The following is a 16,892-nucleotide window of genomic DNA, read 5'->3' as shown; positions in this document are numbered from 1 at the left end:
TGGGAGTTAGGCTCGGCGAGTCGGTCTTCGGTGTTGAAGCCAGCTCGTGGGTTGTTTTTCATTGAAGTCCTGTTGCTATAGCAACGGGATGCGCTCTCTGTTTCTTTTCGGAGGAGCTGATCATTGAAGCACAAGCAGTCTCAGTAGAAGGGACCGACATGCTCTAGAAGCGTTGTTTTCAGCTTGAAGGAGCCGAAAAGGACGATGCATAGGCTCAGGTGCAGAGCCGATAGGACCTCCAACTCAAGGGTTTAAACAACCTAAATTTTGTAACAGTCAAAGAATTTTCTAAGAAAATTAAGAGTTAATCATTAAAGCACAAGAGTATGATGAGAGTATTGCTCGTGGGGGTAGAGGGATTAAACAGGTGCAAATAAACAAGCGCGCATTACAAATAACAGAGTAATAAGGCTGTACTTATCTGTGAGCAGCAGCAACAAACAAGGGAAAGTTTTGCCTGTTGGAGTATTTTATAAGTTGTTGGAATGTTATTGAAGTTCTAGATTCTTCAATTGTTGCTGCTGTGAACTAACAATATAGGATATTTGCATAATGTTAGCCTCCGTGTCATGCCATAAAATTCAAGGCAGTGTGATGTCTGAAGTACCCTGTATAGCTGCATCTTTCATAAATTTAGAAAAGTTAAGAAGTTTTGTAATAGATCCCAAGACTTGGCTGTTTCTTTAATGGTTTTTAACCTGCGTTCTAAATAAAAATGTAGGTCTATTGAATGTAGTGAAATACCCCTTGGGTTTATGGGAAACAAAAAATCTGATGTAAATTGATTTGAGAGATACCGATAAGAAGCTATAGGGAACTGAATAGCATGTGAGAAGGCTACCCAATTATATATCTTAAAATTGGGATGCACATTTCTCTAACCAATGAAATGATTTTTTTCGATGTATGGGGCCATGTTCTGCCAGTTCATCAATTACTGCATGATTCAAATTTTTAGAACAAGCATTGACAATGCCAATAGCTCTGGTTTATGAATGAAAGTGCCTTTTGTGCCACTGATTGGTTTAGGCACTCAATAAGTTATTATACATGTATACTGCCACTCATGCATCCATTCATCCATACACTGACTCCTTTTTGCATTCACCCTCCGACGCTACTGCAATAAAACCACACAAATTCAAAAACATGTGCACAACAAATTAAAAGAATACAAGTAGAGAAAAGAAAACATGCTAGCATCGTAACACTGCGAGTATATGCTTGCAATAACTAAACTGAACATAGCAACAGGTGTCCGTCTTGCATAGGTGTTTAAATAGTCTATCATTGTTTTAAAGTTCCAGCATGGCCACCAACGTGTGGACCAACTTGGATTGGTAAAACAATAATACACTATGTACAACAGCGTTCCATACTGGTCTCCTGTTTCAGAGAACGTGGTTACATGGGGTGTAGCACACTGCAGTTGAAATGAGCTGCAAGCAATTGGCCCATCAGCACTGCCTGCAGAGCTGTAGTATTGGCATTAGAAACAGTAAAATACAAATAGGAGAAGTAAAGGATTAAAAGGTGAACTGTATAAGGTTAAAATTGAAAACGAAACCAGCACTGACACTGAAGCATATTCATTTTCAGGTTGATCTAGAAATGTGATCAGAAAATGCCATAATGCACAGGGCAAGGAGAACCGATGACTGATGTGGACTGAACCATTACCCCTTGCAGTACACTTTCATGGATAGAAGCAGAATGTAAATGACATTGAAATGGACCAATGACACAATATATTTGAACCAAAAGTATTCTATGTACCTGAGAAACCTAGTATTCAGGTCCCTTTTTACTTACTCCCTGCAATGGAACTTTGTAAGTGCCTGAAGAATAAAAGGAGACAAGATCAACTACAATTTAACAGTTACAGTGTAACCAATTTGATCACACAGTAAAACTCTGAGTAGAATACAGGATTACGTATATATTTATTACAAATTCAAAGACAAGCTGATATAAATTAGTCACAGAAACGTATTGTAAATATACAGGATCAGATATGGAAATCCAAAATGTCGGATAAACTTTATCCTCAATAAAAGGTAGCAAATGAGGGCTTCCGTAGCCACAGCACAAAGAATCAGAAACAACGTCTGGTGATTATATTGAAAGTTTTGATCCATGAGGTAGTCTAAGAAAATCTATTAAGCCCTATTTTAAACCAGGAATCCGGGAAACCCTTTTTAAGCCAGGGAAGCAAGAATGGTGTCAGCACACAAGAACCTCTAGTATTGTATAGCATGAAATCACACAATAGAGATGTGGATTCTCTAAGTCTAACAAGAGTCTGAATAAACTGAAGTTTGATCATCAATTATACCCACAAAAAGAAACTTTGAGAAACCCATGTCACATGTCTCACTATTTTCCACCTTCAAACAGTAAACTTGGCAACTGCTCTTAAATTTTCCTTTCCTTTGGTCCACACATCAGAACGTCCTTGGGTTCCTCGCATCTCCGTATTCGGCACAGATAGTAGTCTCCCTTCGTGCATTAGTCTTCTCACCTTGGCCAAAAGATATCACTATCTCTCTCACACAATGTGCCCTTTTCTATTTATAAGATCACGCAACTTTACCTGCAGAGGAGAGAAAAACATTGCATGTGAAGCAAACATTCATGGCGAAGGTTAAACATTTAGACATTCAATTGCTCTAAGGCCTTTGGTCAAGTTAGTGTGGCAAGCATATCAATACAAATTTAAATGCATGATGTTAGATACATACATGGTTATAATATCGATGTAGAATACTATTCAAATGGATACATTTCAGTTATACAATAAATGCAGAGTATTATTCAAATGAGTACACGAACACATGAGAATTAGCAATAACCACACAAATGCAGATATATATGAGAACTGCAATTTGATGTTACTGTAATGATAACATTAGTTATGCACACACACACATATATATATATATATTCACTTAAAAAACCATAGGTTTCACACACGTTATAGTTAGCTGGACATTTCTCTCGTAAAAAACCATTGAAATTCCCCCGTTATAGTTAGTACAGCTAACTATAACTTGCGCGACCGCAATCCACTGCTGATGACGTCACATATTACATCACTCATGACATGATCAGTGACATCACTCATGACATCACTGATGACATCTCAAATGACATCACTCATGACGTCACTGATGATGTCATCCAGTGAATGTTTAATTTGCAAAAAAAATTATAAATATAGGGAAAGGCCTGTTAAAGAATGAGTGGGTGTACAAGTGTGTAAAGGGATGATTTTCTGTGTTGCGTAACTGACTCGACAAGTGAGTCCTTTAACTGCATCTTACTTCAGACTAGTGCATAAACTGTATAAATGTTTTGTATGTGTCTGTGTGTTGGTGTATAAGTGGTGGCATGGTTTTGTGAATAGCTATATAAGTGTCTATATGGGTTATTGATTGCTTGTCTCAGTATCTGTATGAGTTCCTGAGTGTTTGTGTGGGTAAAGTGTGTGAGTGTGCATAGATGAGTGAGTGTGTGATTCTATGACTGGATGTTATTAAAAGTGCATCTCTGAAGGACTGTATGGTTGAGTGAGTGTATGTATGGTTGTGTTATGGTTTGAATGTATATCTCAGTGGTACATTTGTGACTAACTAAATACGTAAAAGGCATTATATATGTGTGTAAGAGTATATAAGTGGCTAGATGTGAGTGTGTGATTGTGACAGTGACTGTATGGATGAATGTGTGCTTGTGTCAATGATTCTAATAGAGCATAAGAATATGATACTATTTTTGTGAGTGAGTGAACTTGAGTGTGTGTATAACTGCATAGGTGAGTAAATGGCAGTGTGATTATTTGTATGAATGACTAGGTGTGAGAGTACCTCTATGGATGATTGTTAGTGTGTGAGTGTCTATATAGATGTATGTATAAATTCATATGATACTTTTTTATGGACTGAATGTAACTATGAGTGACTGTACAGGTGAGTGTGTGGAGGTGAATGAAGACCTAAAAGTTATTTTTTGGGTATGCAGTTATTAGTATTGCATTATTTATGGATTTGAGAATGGAACTGTGTAATTTTCAGTTGGTATATCAAAGGTTTTATAAGGGTGTGAGGAGATGTGGTAATTTATCACATTGATGTCTTCAACAGTGACATCATCAGTGATGTCATTTGAGATGTCATCAGTGATGTCATGAGTGATGTCACTGACCATGTCATAAGTGATGTAATATGTGACGTCATCAGCAGTGGATTGCGGTCGCGCAAGTTATAGTTAGCTGTACTAACTATAACGGGGGAATTTCAATGTTTTTTTACGAGAGAAATGTCCAGCTAACTATAACGTGTGTGAAACCTATGGTTTTTTAAGTGAATTTGCAAGGTTTTTTAAATGCTAATTCCTAACTATAACGTGTGTGAAACCTATGGTTTTTTCAGTGAATTTGTATGGTTTTTTAAATGCTAATTTTTGAATTATTAAATTATATATATATTAAAAAAAAAAACTCCTATGTATTCATTTATATATTATCTGTATCCTTTTATTTGGTTTGGCTCTTTTTTTTTAACTTTCAATTAGGATAAAGTTGAACAGTATATTTAATTTTTTCTATTAATTTTTCTCCACTTTTTTTTTTTATATATAAATTCTTGGGGTGCGCGCTCAGAGCGTGCACCTAGTACGTTTTCGTAAGTTTTTTATGAATACCGTCGTACGTTATTTACGTACGCATACGTACGTTTTAGTGCGCGCTGGGAGCGCGCACCCAGTACGCATGCGTACGTACGTATGCGTACGTACGCGTGCGTGCGTCATACGCGCTCCACGCGGTTCACTTCCGCATACGCTTAAATTACGCGCGTTTACGTTCGCGTATACGCGTGTGCTACGTATGCGCGTTACGTACGCGCATATGACGTATGCGCATGCGCTCCTACGCGTTCGCGCATGCGTAATCACAAGGTGCGCGCTCGGAGCTTGCTCAGTGCGCGCACCTCGGGTTATGTGCTTAATAAAACAACACTTCTAATTGGTTTTCATTACTTTCAGTTTCTGATTGTTTCAACACCACACCCAATCCCCTCATGGCAAGTCATGTGATCAAGAATCATCACTTTTGATTGGTTTGAAGTACTTTCAGTTCCAGATTCTTCCCAAACCACACCTACTCCCCTCATTATTAGTTCTGATTCCCTTGGAGAAGGAGCTATTCTGTTGTTGAGAGACAATGGCTGAACAGCAACCATCTTCAGACAGTGACCAGGACACTCTTGAGAGACAGAGGAACAGGAAGCAGAAAGACAGCTTTATATGGCAGTTTTTTACTTTCCCAGAGGGACAAAAAAAGGTGAATGCACCGAAAGTTACTTGTACATTGTGTCAAAAAGTCTTATCACGTGGGAATGCTAACAAGAAGTATTCTTTTAGTATTCATACTATGATGACGCATGTTGAGGCAATGCATCCAGTGACTTTTCGTCGAGCTTCTGGAGCAAACCCTCCACCTGCTCAGCCGACGACATCTGCAGCAGCTCAGCCGAGCACATCTTCGGCAGCTCAGGCGAGCACTTCTTCTGCGATGGTGCCTTCGCCTTCTTCCACACCTCTTGTTGGACCACCTTGTTTGGCGAGGTTGTCCACACGCTGCACTGATTGCGGTCGACTTATTTCTGTGGGTGAGACCAGTCTTGATCTCATTCAGAGAAAATTTGATGCGCATGAGTGCAGTAGGCCATAGATGTTTTTTCTTTTTTTTCGTTTTTCTCTTCCTGTTTCCCTACTTTAACTCAAGGGCTCTTTTAAGAGCCACTTTAAAACTAAACCCCCAAAAATTTTTGGGGGATTTATTTTTTATTTTTTATTTTTTGGGTGCGCGCACCCTGCGCGCACCCTAGGATGTTTTTTAAAAAAAAAAAATTTTTAAATTTAATGTACAAAGAGAGGTGAAGAAATGGAAGCATGAAAAGGGAGGATTGAGAAATACAAATATTTTTCACTTTTCAAAAAAAAAAAAAACTTATTTTGAAAAAAAATTTTTTTTGTAATTTGCAAGGGAACAGAATTTCATTTTTTTATTTTTCTTTCTAGTTCTGCAAAAAAAGAAAAAAAGTATTAATATTCAATCATACATTTTAAAAAGCATTACATGTTTTTACATATTTAACAAAGCAATTTTTTGCCCTTTTTTTGCTGTTTTCAGAATTTTTTAATTTTCACTTAAAATAGTGAAAACAATTGTATTCATCATTTAACAGCGGGCAAAAAAAAAACAATCTGAAAGATTGTTTAAAAAAAGCCCCAAAACTATCCTCACTAAAATATACCTTGTTAGAAATATTACATATATATTACAAATACTTTTCTAGATGAATACAAATTTTCTAGATAAACCGTCTTTAAACCTTGTTGCAAAAGCACACCTGCCAAAATAATTTCTGTCAAAGGAGTCCACAATTGTTTTTATTACTTTTCCTTTAGGCCAAATAGTAATTTCAAAATCCTTTTTAAGTGATATCTTCAATTATAATCCTTTAAAATTACAAAAAATGCTTTCTTCAGATGCAGTTTTTAGTTTTCAAAATTTAGATTTCAGAAAAATTAAGTAAGAATTGGGTAAATCATAAGGCAAACGTTGCTTGAAAATCAATTGGGAATCATTACACAGTGTCCAGCCTTTTTCACATTTAAGATAAACTGTGTAATGTCCAGAAGTTACAGTAGGTCCTTCATGAAAAATTATTGCAACTGTAACAAAAGTTTTTCCAGAAATTGATAATTGTTGTCCTATAAACTTCTTTATTAAAGTATCCAATTTTGAACCATCAGCTCTACAACGTTGCATCATTAAAATTACATACTGACCATATTTCTGTAAAAATAACGTGGAAAACATGTCAGATTTACATTCAGAACATTCCATGTTGTGATTGGCATCTTTAACTAATTTACTAAAAGTCACTGATTTACTTTGTGGTAATGGTAAAAATATGAACCTTTCTGAATCAACATTACTACTGCATGTGTTCATACAGTTTTCACAGCAATGTTCCCATTTGTAAGACACCAAATAAGTTTTCTACTTCTACTCCTTCATCTTCAAGTACGCTCAGTATATATATTAAGAATTCCTGTGCATCTTGCTGGACATTTTCTTTAAACTGTGTAGATCCAGAACATACATCTAAAAGATTTCTAACATCAGAAGCACTTTCTATTTTAGTTTTATCATTACTTAGCTTCTCATAAAGGAGACTCAGCAGAGAACACAATCTTTTTCCATGATTTACTATTATCTGTTCTTGCAACTTTTCAAGATAAAATACAACATTCAGCACTACATTTGCATAGCAGTTGACACCAGAGCTATTTTCAAAATGGCAACCAACAACCTCTTCAACACTGTCCTTTTTCTTTTTCCTTGCTATCACATCACTGTCCTTTTTTTTTTGTTCTGTTCATCCACATTACAGATATTTTCAATTCTCCTTTTCCGAGAAACAACATGTTTTTCAATCACAGGATACTGACCTAAATGAGGAGCATAGGTTCTTCTTAATATATTATACTCCTTTACACAGTTTGTATCAGCACTAACTTTTGAGTCATCAAAGTCTATCATAAATAAACCAGATAATGTTTTTACTCGTGACAGAGCAACATATGCCATACCTTCTTTGAACACAGTAGAACCAATGTTTACAAAAGCACTATCTACAGTCAATCCTTGAGACTTGTGAATAGTTACAGCATATGCTAGAGAAAATGGAAACTGCTTTCTACGCACATATAAGTCTTTCACAAGCATGAAACAAACTGAACAACGACAAATGTCTTTAACTTCTTCTATCTGATCAAATTTTATTTTTAAACATTCAATTCCAACTTTTTTCTGGTAATTAATAAGACCCACAACTCTTCCCATAGCTCCATTCACTAAACCTTTTTCTACATCCAAATTTCTCCTTAAAATCACTCGACAATTCATGCAAACATATAGATTTTTTTCTAATCCAGCTGTTTTGGAAATGTTCTTCTCTAGTGAATCCAATTTATTTTTCAGTTTGCCTGTTAATGTAATAGTAATTCTTTCATGCTGAATTTTGTCCTCTGCTTCCATTTTCTTAATCTCTTCCTTTTCCAATTTCAAAAGTTCCTCATTGAATATTGAGCACTCACGTAGTGTTGGCATTAAGCAGATTACAGTATTTTTTTCAGCAATGTTCTTGTATATTTTCTCTGCAACTATTTCTTCATTTGGAAATAAATTATGTCGCATCCTACTCTGTAATGCTTTTTTGCCAACTTCTGTGAGTAGTCCAATTCTGATATCTTTCAGAATACTTGCATAATCTTCATTGTTTGCTTGCCTCATATTGGTAGTGAGTTCTTTGTACTCAAAGAACGACCAAATATTTGCATTACCAATGCTTCCTAATGACTTCTTCGTGTCTTCATGTGTGACAGTATTAAACACGGGTTGTCCTTTAACTGGAGTGAGCTGTAAAAGATCCCCAAAAACTATGACGTGTTTTCCTCCAAATAACACGTCATAGTCTCTCTTAAGAATTTGTTGCATTCTTAAATGCACAAAGGCAAGCATTAAGTTTGATACCATGCTCACCTCATCAATAATGAGAACTTGCATCTTCTTCAACACTCTTGAAACTTCGAAGCATGCTTCTCCAGTTAGCTTGTGGTATTCTATTTTGTTCTCATGCTCCACTGGTAACATTAGCAAGCGATGTAAGGTAATTCCTTTTATGTTATAGGCTGCTAACCCAGTTGGAGCAGTTACCACACAAGACAAATTTGAAGCTGTTTTTTGCTGTAGGTAGCTTCTGATGACTTTTATTAAGAAACTTTTACCAGTTCCAGCTTGTCCGCTCACATACATCCTGATTGGTTCAAATGATGTGCATGAGCACTGTTTTTTTTCATGTAGTAATCCATGATCAATTTTTTTGGTGACTTCTTCATAAATTTGTTTTTGTTCTTCATTCAGTTGTTGTTCCAGATTTAGTAAGTCTATTGAATCTTCCTGTGCTTGATTCATAGCCGTTTCTACTTCAGTCATGGCTACTGCAGCTTCATTTTCTACGATTGGTTGTCCTAGGGGATCTTGACTGAGTGTTCCAGAACTTTGGCTGTCTTGAGAACTGTCTCTAGCTACTTCAGCTGCAATTTTTGCTTCCTGTTCATTTTCTTCATTTAACATTTGGACATAAGTTGTGAAAGTACTGCATTCTATGCTGTCTTTGCTAGCATTAAAAGAATCTTCATAGCTTTGAAATTCTCCCAGTAGTTCGTCCTCTGAACGCCATGGTTTAAACAGCTGTAAAAGTGCCAAGTAGTAAAATTCCTTTTTGTCAGTAGTGTCGCAACTCAGCTTCCTGTGATTTATCAAACTTCCTTTTGTTTGCTTCACCAAACATCCTTCCTCACCAATGACTTTATATTTTCCATTGTTGATGTCTTCTGTGGCTTTCCGTGAAAAAATGTAGTTCTGCAGCACTTCATAGAGACACATGTTCTCAAGATGTTGACTTCTTTTTGGGTAATATGTGTCCAACATGTTTGTTTTCAAAATATCTGTACTTTCTGGGTCATTCTCGGCCAAATATTCAATTTCTCCAACAGATTTCAGTACCCGATTTCGCATTTCTGCAAGGCCTAAACTGACCCAAATTATTCTTCTTGATTTCTTGTACAGACTTGCAGATGATAACCTATCTGAACATTCGTAGGATCCAATTTCACGATGCGATAACATCTTTAAACTGAAACTGTACAGCTTCTTACTGACAGTCTTCTCATGAGAAATCTCTTCCCACATTTCCTTCAATTCTGTTTTCTCAGATTTAGTGATGTAAGATGTGACATACCGAGCAACAGCAATAGAATTGTCTGCCACATACTGAATATCCATGTTAGCATTCCACATGGTTAAAATGACTGGGTTGTAGTCATTTATACATTTTGACTCTTCTTTTCTTCTTAGGTTGTATGTATTTTTGGGAGATTTTCTTGTTATAGTATGTCGCACAGCTGACATAAAACTGTTGACTCTTCCTTTTGAAAGAACAGGTCTAGGAAATCCAAATCGACACTTTGTGTAGAATTTATCTTTGGTCTTGTACTTCCATCGACAGTATTTTCCACACCGATGACTTTGGAAACGTAAAACTTGCTCTTTTAACTTTTTCTCTTCTGTGCTATTAGGTATAGCACATGTTGCATATTCTTCAATAAAAGATAACACTGCTTCATCAACATCTGTTCCAAATTTTGGAGCATCCTTGATCCACAACAGCATATGAATATGAGGAGCACCTCTTGCCTGGTACTCTTTTCTCCAAAAGAAATCCACAACTTCTCCAAGAGGTGGATTTTTTTTATTGCAGATGAAGGACATCATAGCTTCAAATCTATGATTGAAATATCTGCAAACATTAACCGGATCCAATGAGCACAGTTCTCCTGCTGTCTTGTATTCAATGTTTTTAATGTTTGAATTTGCCTCTCGTAGAAAATCCAATAAATCATCCCAAGCGTACTCGGCACAGCTTAGGGTTACGAACCATGTAGGAGTTCCTAAATTCCGTAACATACATTTCAATTCTCCATGGCGTCGGTACCAATATTCATTTGTCCCACGCTGACAAGCCATCAGATTGATCAATTGTGTTTCCAAATGATCATCTCTGTGCTGCACTTTCTCCATAAAATCCTTAGCAGACACATTATGTAGATGTACTCCACTTTTTAAAATGTGATTTACTGCATAAGATAATGCAGACAAGTCGCTTTCAAATAAAAGATGAAACAAATAAGGAATACTTTGACGAAATCTTGAATCTTCAGCATATAGTCTTGTAGTCCGATACTCAGAAGCTGGAATCTGTTCTGGGCGTTCATCGTATCGTCCACCTTTTCCTGTAGGAAACAGCTGAGGAAAACATCGAGCTTCCAAGCTCTTCTCCCATACACTCACGGGAGTTCCTTTTGCTTTCTTCATCTGAAACAGATCAATAGTGTCTCCCATAACTTCTTTTGAATGAAGAGGATATATGCTAAAATGTTCATAAATTTCTTCTTCTTTTGACTTGTCCACTTTTTCAATTTGTCCAGCTGGTGTTTCTGTGTCTTCTTGTAAATCTTCTTCTTCTTCATCTATATAAATTGATTCATACCATTTATTATTCCTTTTCAAATATAAATTTGCTCTTTGTTCTTTCCGTACATCTACCAGCTCCTGCCAAATCTTCTTATTCTTTGTAGGTACACCATTAACCAGAATAACTAATGGTTCAGTTTCCAAAGTATCTGCATCAATAGTTTCCATATTTTTTTTCAAATCCAACGGCAAATTGACCACTCTTCCTTTTAAACCTCTCAGTAAATCTGAAGGAGGTAATTTACCAGTTTTGGGCTCCATACGTACTATGGTCTGGAACGGATGAACACATTGAATGAGTATAGACTCATATGTATTTAAATCAGAAAGTTCGGCAGGAATAGCATCCAATTCTAAATTATTATGTACAGCTCTGGTCGGCATTCTATTTTCTTCTAACTTATTATAACAGTATTTACAAATACGCTGATCTTCACCCAACTCAAAACAATTTTCCAGAAATATATATGTTGCAAAATCCTTCCACTTATAATTATCTTCATTTTCACTTTTTTTATACAGATCCACATTCCTTGTTTGAATTTTGTAATGGCTTCTGCGGCAACAAATACAAGTAATATTTGGTCTTTCATTAGAGATGATAGTACATTTTGTCATTTCATCTTCAACATTTTTAGTAATAATGAGTTCTACATTCTGTTCCTCATTTTCCTCATTAACTGTGTCCTTTTCTGCACTTTCTTGTTCTGGACCGAAGTAGCAAAACTGAATCTCATCGGTAACCTTCACTACATCTGATACAGATCCACGGAACAGAGCATTATTTAACTCATTTAACTTTACTGCTGGACTTTTAGCAAAATACAATGTTCTCACAAACTTTCTCATTTCAGTATGATGAACAGCCAGCATCCTAAAATGGTGAAAAACACTTTTACACACTTTTCTAGATAGACAAGCCAGAGAATGTCCTTGCAAACCAGTATTCTCTCTCACTCTGCATGGATCTAGTGTTTGAAGCACCTTCATCTTCTGTTTTACACTCTTTTTACTATATTCTCTTAGAAAGTCACGTAATTTATCAATAGATTCCTGACGCACAGTACAAATACTACTACAGTTCCAAGTGTACACTGGGGCTTTTGGACGTCTCCCCATAGCCTCAGCAGCCATTACTTCTTCCTCATTTCTTGGGACCATTTTCTCTTTTTCCATCACACAACCATCCTTAACTTCATATGCTCTACCATTGGTGTCAACTGCATGCAACAAACTATTACTTTGAAGATAACTCTCTTCATTAAAAAATGGTTCATTACTTGAACTGTGCTTCCATTCTCCCAAGAACACTTTACAAAAGTTACTTTTTTTCACTTCTCTTTTCCTTTTGCTTTGTGACTTCATTGCATTGACTAATTTATCTAATCTACGCATCCTATTCAAAATTAGAATAAAATGTTTTCTTTTTATTTCCAAAGCCTTACTTACAATATTTTCTATACATTTTTTTTTCTTAATAAATTTTGATTTTTTCTTATATTTTTTCACATCCTTTAGCAAATTTAACATCACTCTTCTCTGAAACATTTTTCGACGAATGTTTTTAAAATCTAATTTTCGTGTTAAATCAGTTTTACTTACTTCTGATTGTACATTAGCTTTTGTTTTTTGCTGTTGACTCTGTTGTTGCTTTGTACATAAAACACTGTTTGTTTTACATTTATTTTTGCCATTTCCTGTTTTTTTGAAGATATTTTTAAAGAAAACTTTAGTTTTCTTACCAGTAGAGTTTTTCTTTTTTCCATCACAAGCTTTTCCTCCTATTTTTTTTCCCAGTTTTGTCCAGATATACTTGTTGTTGCTTTTCTTTCCTCTTTCTTGTCCTTAAAGGCATTTTTTTTATTTTTTCACTGTTGCTCAGCAATACATGCAAGAAACGTAAAAAAAAAACCTTTTTGTAATTATAATTCATTAAAATATTTTTTAAGCTTTTCAATAATTTCAAATGTTTTACCATTTGCCTCTCATTTGTGATTTACTGATTTGTGCAGAGTGCTAACCACCACAGTTGAAAAAAACAAGCTGCCCCTTTCCTGCAAGTGCAAGTCTTTCAGAACAACTGCAACACACTTTAAATCTCTGCCCACAATTCCTGTCCGCACACAGCCTCATGGTGTGATTCTAGGCAGAAAACAATATTTGATTGGCAATTTAAATGCACATTTACTACTGTGGTAGAGCAAGTGATAATTGCTGTTACAGCCTGACACATTTTCCTTATAGTTTACAGAGACAGAAAAGAGCACATTTCCTAACAGCTACTTCATACCATGAGCATGTGCAACCTGGGTGAGTGATTAGACTAGAGCAAAGAAAATGAGGCCTTGATGATGTTTTTATGTGTTTGCGTTACACACTGCTTTCTGAAACATCACACAGAGCTGAGTACTACGCATGGGAGTGTTGGAGAAGCAGCTGCGTGTGTGCCAAGAGTGTCTTTCTGGAGACTGTGTATTCTCTGGTGCAAGAGAGATGAGCAAGGAGACTTCCAGAACTGCATGAAGACTGCAGGGATGTATGTAACAATGCATGTGTGCTAAGGGATAATTTGAGTTTAGAAAACAGGCTGCCCCTTTCCTGGGACTGCAATTCTTTCAGAACAACAACTTCACAAATTAAATCTCTGCCCACAATTCCTGTGCGCACACAGACTCATGCCGTCATTTTAGGCACATAACACAGGCTGCCCCTTTCCTAAGACTGCAATTCTTACTGAACAACAACTTCACAAATTAAATCTCTGCCCACAATTCCTGTGCGCACACAGACTCATGCCGTGATTTTAGGCACATAACACAGGCTGCCCCTTTCCTGGGACTGCAATTCTTTCAGAACAACAACTTCACAAATTAAATCTCTGCCCACAATTCCTCTGCGTACACAGACTCATGCTGTGATTTTAGGCACAAAACAGTGTTCCTGGATAGTACCAAATTACTGTTACAGCCTGACACATTTTCCTTATCATTTAGAGAGGCAGAAAACAGCACATGTCCTAACAGCTCCTTGAGACCATGACCATGTGTTACAGGGTGAGTGATTAGACTAGAGCAAAGAAAATGAGGCCTTGATGATGTTTTTATGTGTTTGCGTTACACACTGCTATCTGAAACATCACACAGAGCTGAGTACTACGCATGGGAGTGTTGGAGAAGCTGCTGCGTGTGTGCCAAGAGTGTGTTTCTGGAGACTGTGTATTCTCTGGTGCAAGAGAGATGAGCAAGGAGACTTCCAGAACTGCATGAAGACTGCAGGGATGTATGTAACAGTGCATGTGTGCTAAGGGATAATTTGAGTTTAGAAAACAGGCTGCCCCTTTCCTGGGACTGCAATTCTTACAGAACAACAACTTCACAAATTTAATCTCTGCCCACAATTCCTGTGTGCACACAGACTCATGCCTTGATTTTAGGCACATAACACAGGCTGCCCCTTTCCTGGGACTGCAATTCTTACTGAACAACAACTTCACTAATTAAATCTCTGCCCACAATTCCTGTGCGCACACAGACTCATGCCGTGATTTTAGGCACATAACACAGGCTGCCCCTTTCCTGGGACTGCAATTCTTTCAGAACAACAACTTCACAAATTAAATCTCTGCCCACAATTCCTCTGCGCACACAGACTCATGCTGTGATTTTAGGCACAAAACAGTGTTCCTGGATAGTACCAAATTACTGTTACAGCCTGACACATTTTCCTTATCATTTAGAGAGGCAGAAAACAGCACATGTCCTAACAGCTCCTTGAGACCATGGCCATGTGTTACAGGGTGAGTGATTAGACTAGAGCAAAGAAAATGAGGCCTTGATTATGTTTTTATGTGTTTGTGTTACACACTGCTATCTGAAACATCACACAGAGCTGAGTACTACGCATGGGAGTGTTGGAGAAGCTGCTGAGTGTGTGCCAAGAGTGTGTTTCTGGAGACTGTGTATTCTCTGGTGCAAGAGAGATGAGCAAGGAGACTTCCAGAACTGCATGAAGACTGCAGGGATGTATGTAACAGTGCATGTGTGCTAAGGGATAATTTGAGTTTAGAAAACAGGCTGCCCCTTTCCTGGGACTGCAATTCTTACAGAACAACAACTTCACAAATTAAATCTCTGCCCACAATTCCTGTGCGCACACAGACTCATGCCGTGATTTTAGGCACATAACACAGGCTGCCCCTTTCCTGGGACTGCAATTCTTTCAGAACAACAACTTCACAAATTAAATCTCTGCCCACAATTCCTGTGCGCACACAGACTCATGCCGTCATTTTAGGCACATAACACAGGCTGCCCCTTTCCTGGGACTGCAATTTTTTCAGAACAACAACTTCACAAATTAAATCTCTGCCCACAATTCCTCTGCGCACACAGACTCATGCTGTGATTTTAGGCACAAAACAGTGTTCCTGGATAGTACCAAATTACTGTTACAGCCTGACACATTTTCCTTATCATTTAGAGAGGCAGAAACAGCACATGTCCTAACAGCTCCTTGAGACCATGACCATGTGTTACAGGGTGAGTGATTAGACTAGAGCAAAGAAAATGAGGCCTTGATGATGTTTTTATGTGTTTGTGTTACACACTGCTATCTGAAACATCACACAGAGCTGAGTACTACGCATGGGAGTGTTGGAGAAGCTGCTGAGTGTGTGCCAAGAGTGTGTTTCTGGAGACTGTGTATTCTCTGGTGCAAGAGAGATGAGCAAGGAGACTTCCAGAACTGCATGAAGACTGCAGGGATGTATGTAACAGTGCATGTGTGCTAAGGGATAATTTGAGTTTAGAAAACAGGCTGCCCCTTTCCTGGGACTGCAATTCTTACAGAACAACAACTTCACAAATTAAATCTCTGCCCACAATTCCTGTGCGCACACAGACTCATGCCGTGATTTTAGGCACATAACACAGGCTGCCCCTTTCCTGGGACTGCAATTCTTTCAGAACAACAACTTCACAAATTAAATCTCTGCCCACAATTCCTCTGCGCACACAGACTCATGCTGTGATTTTAGGCACAAAACAGTGTTCCTGGATAGTACCAAATTACTGTTACAGCCTGACACATTTTCCTTATCATTTAGAGAGGCAGAAAACAGCACATGTCCTAACAGCTCCTTGAGCCCATGACCATGTGTTACAGGGTGAGTGATTAGACTAGAGCAAAGAAAATGAGCCTTGATGATGCTTTTATGTGTTTGCGTTACACACTGCTATCTGAAACATCACACAGAGCTGAGTACTACGCATGGGAGTGTTGGAGAAGCTGCTGCGTGTGTGCCAAGAGTGTGTTTCTGGAGACTGTGTATTGTCTGGTGCAAGACAGATGAGCAAAGAGACTTCCAAAACTGCATGAAGACTGCTGGGATGTATGTAACAGTGCATGTGTGCTAAGGGTTAATTTCAGTTTTGAACATATGGCAACTACCTGTGCCTTTGCTATTTTGAAAGGAAAATCTACCCTGTTGGTTTCAAATGTTTTAGCTTTTGCCTCTCATTTGCGATTTAGTGATTTCTGCTGACTGCTAACCACCACATTTGAAGAAAACAAGCTGTCACTTTCCTGCAAGTGCATGTTTTACAGAACAACTGCAACACAAATTAAATCTCTGGCCACAATTCCTGTGCGCACACAGCCTCATGGTGTGATTCTAAGCAGAAAACAGAATTTGATTGGCAATTTCAAAGCACATTTACTACTGTGG

Source organism: Triturus cristatus, chromosome 4_2 (assembly GCF_964204655.1).
Source record: "Triturus cristatus chromosome 4_2, aTriCri1.1, whole genome shotgun sequence".
Taxonomy (NCBI): domain Eukaryota; kingdom Metazoa; phylum Chordata; class Amphibia; order Caudata; family Salamandridae; genus Triturus; species Triturus cristatus.
The sequence above is the reverse complement of the archived record's forward strand: the minus strand, read 5'-3'. Positions refer to the sequence as shown.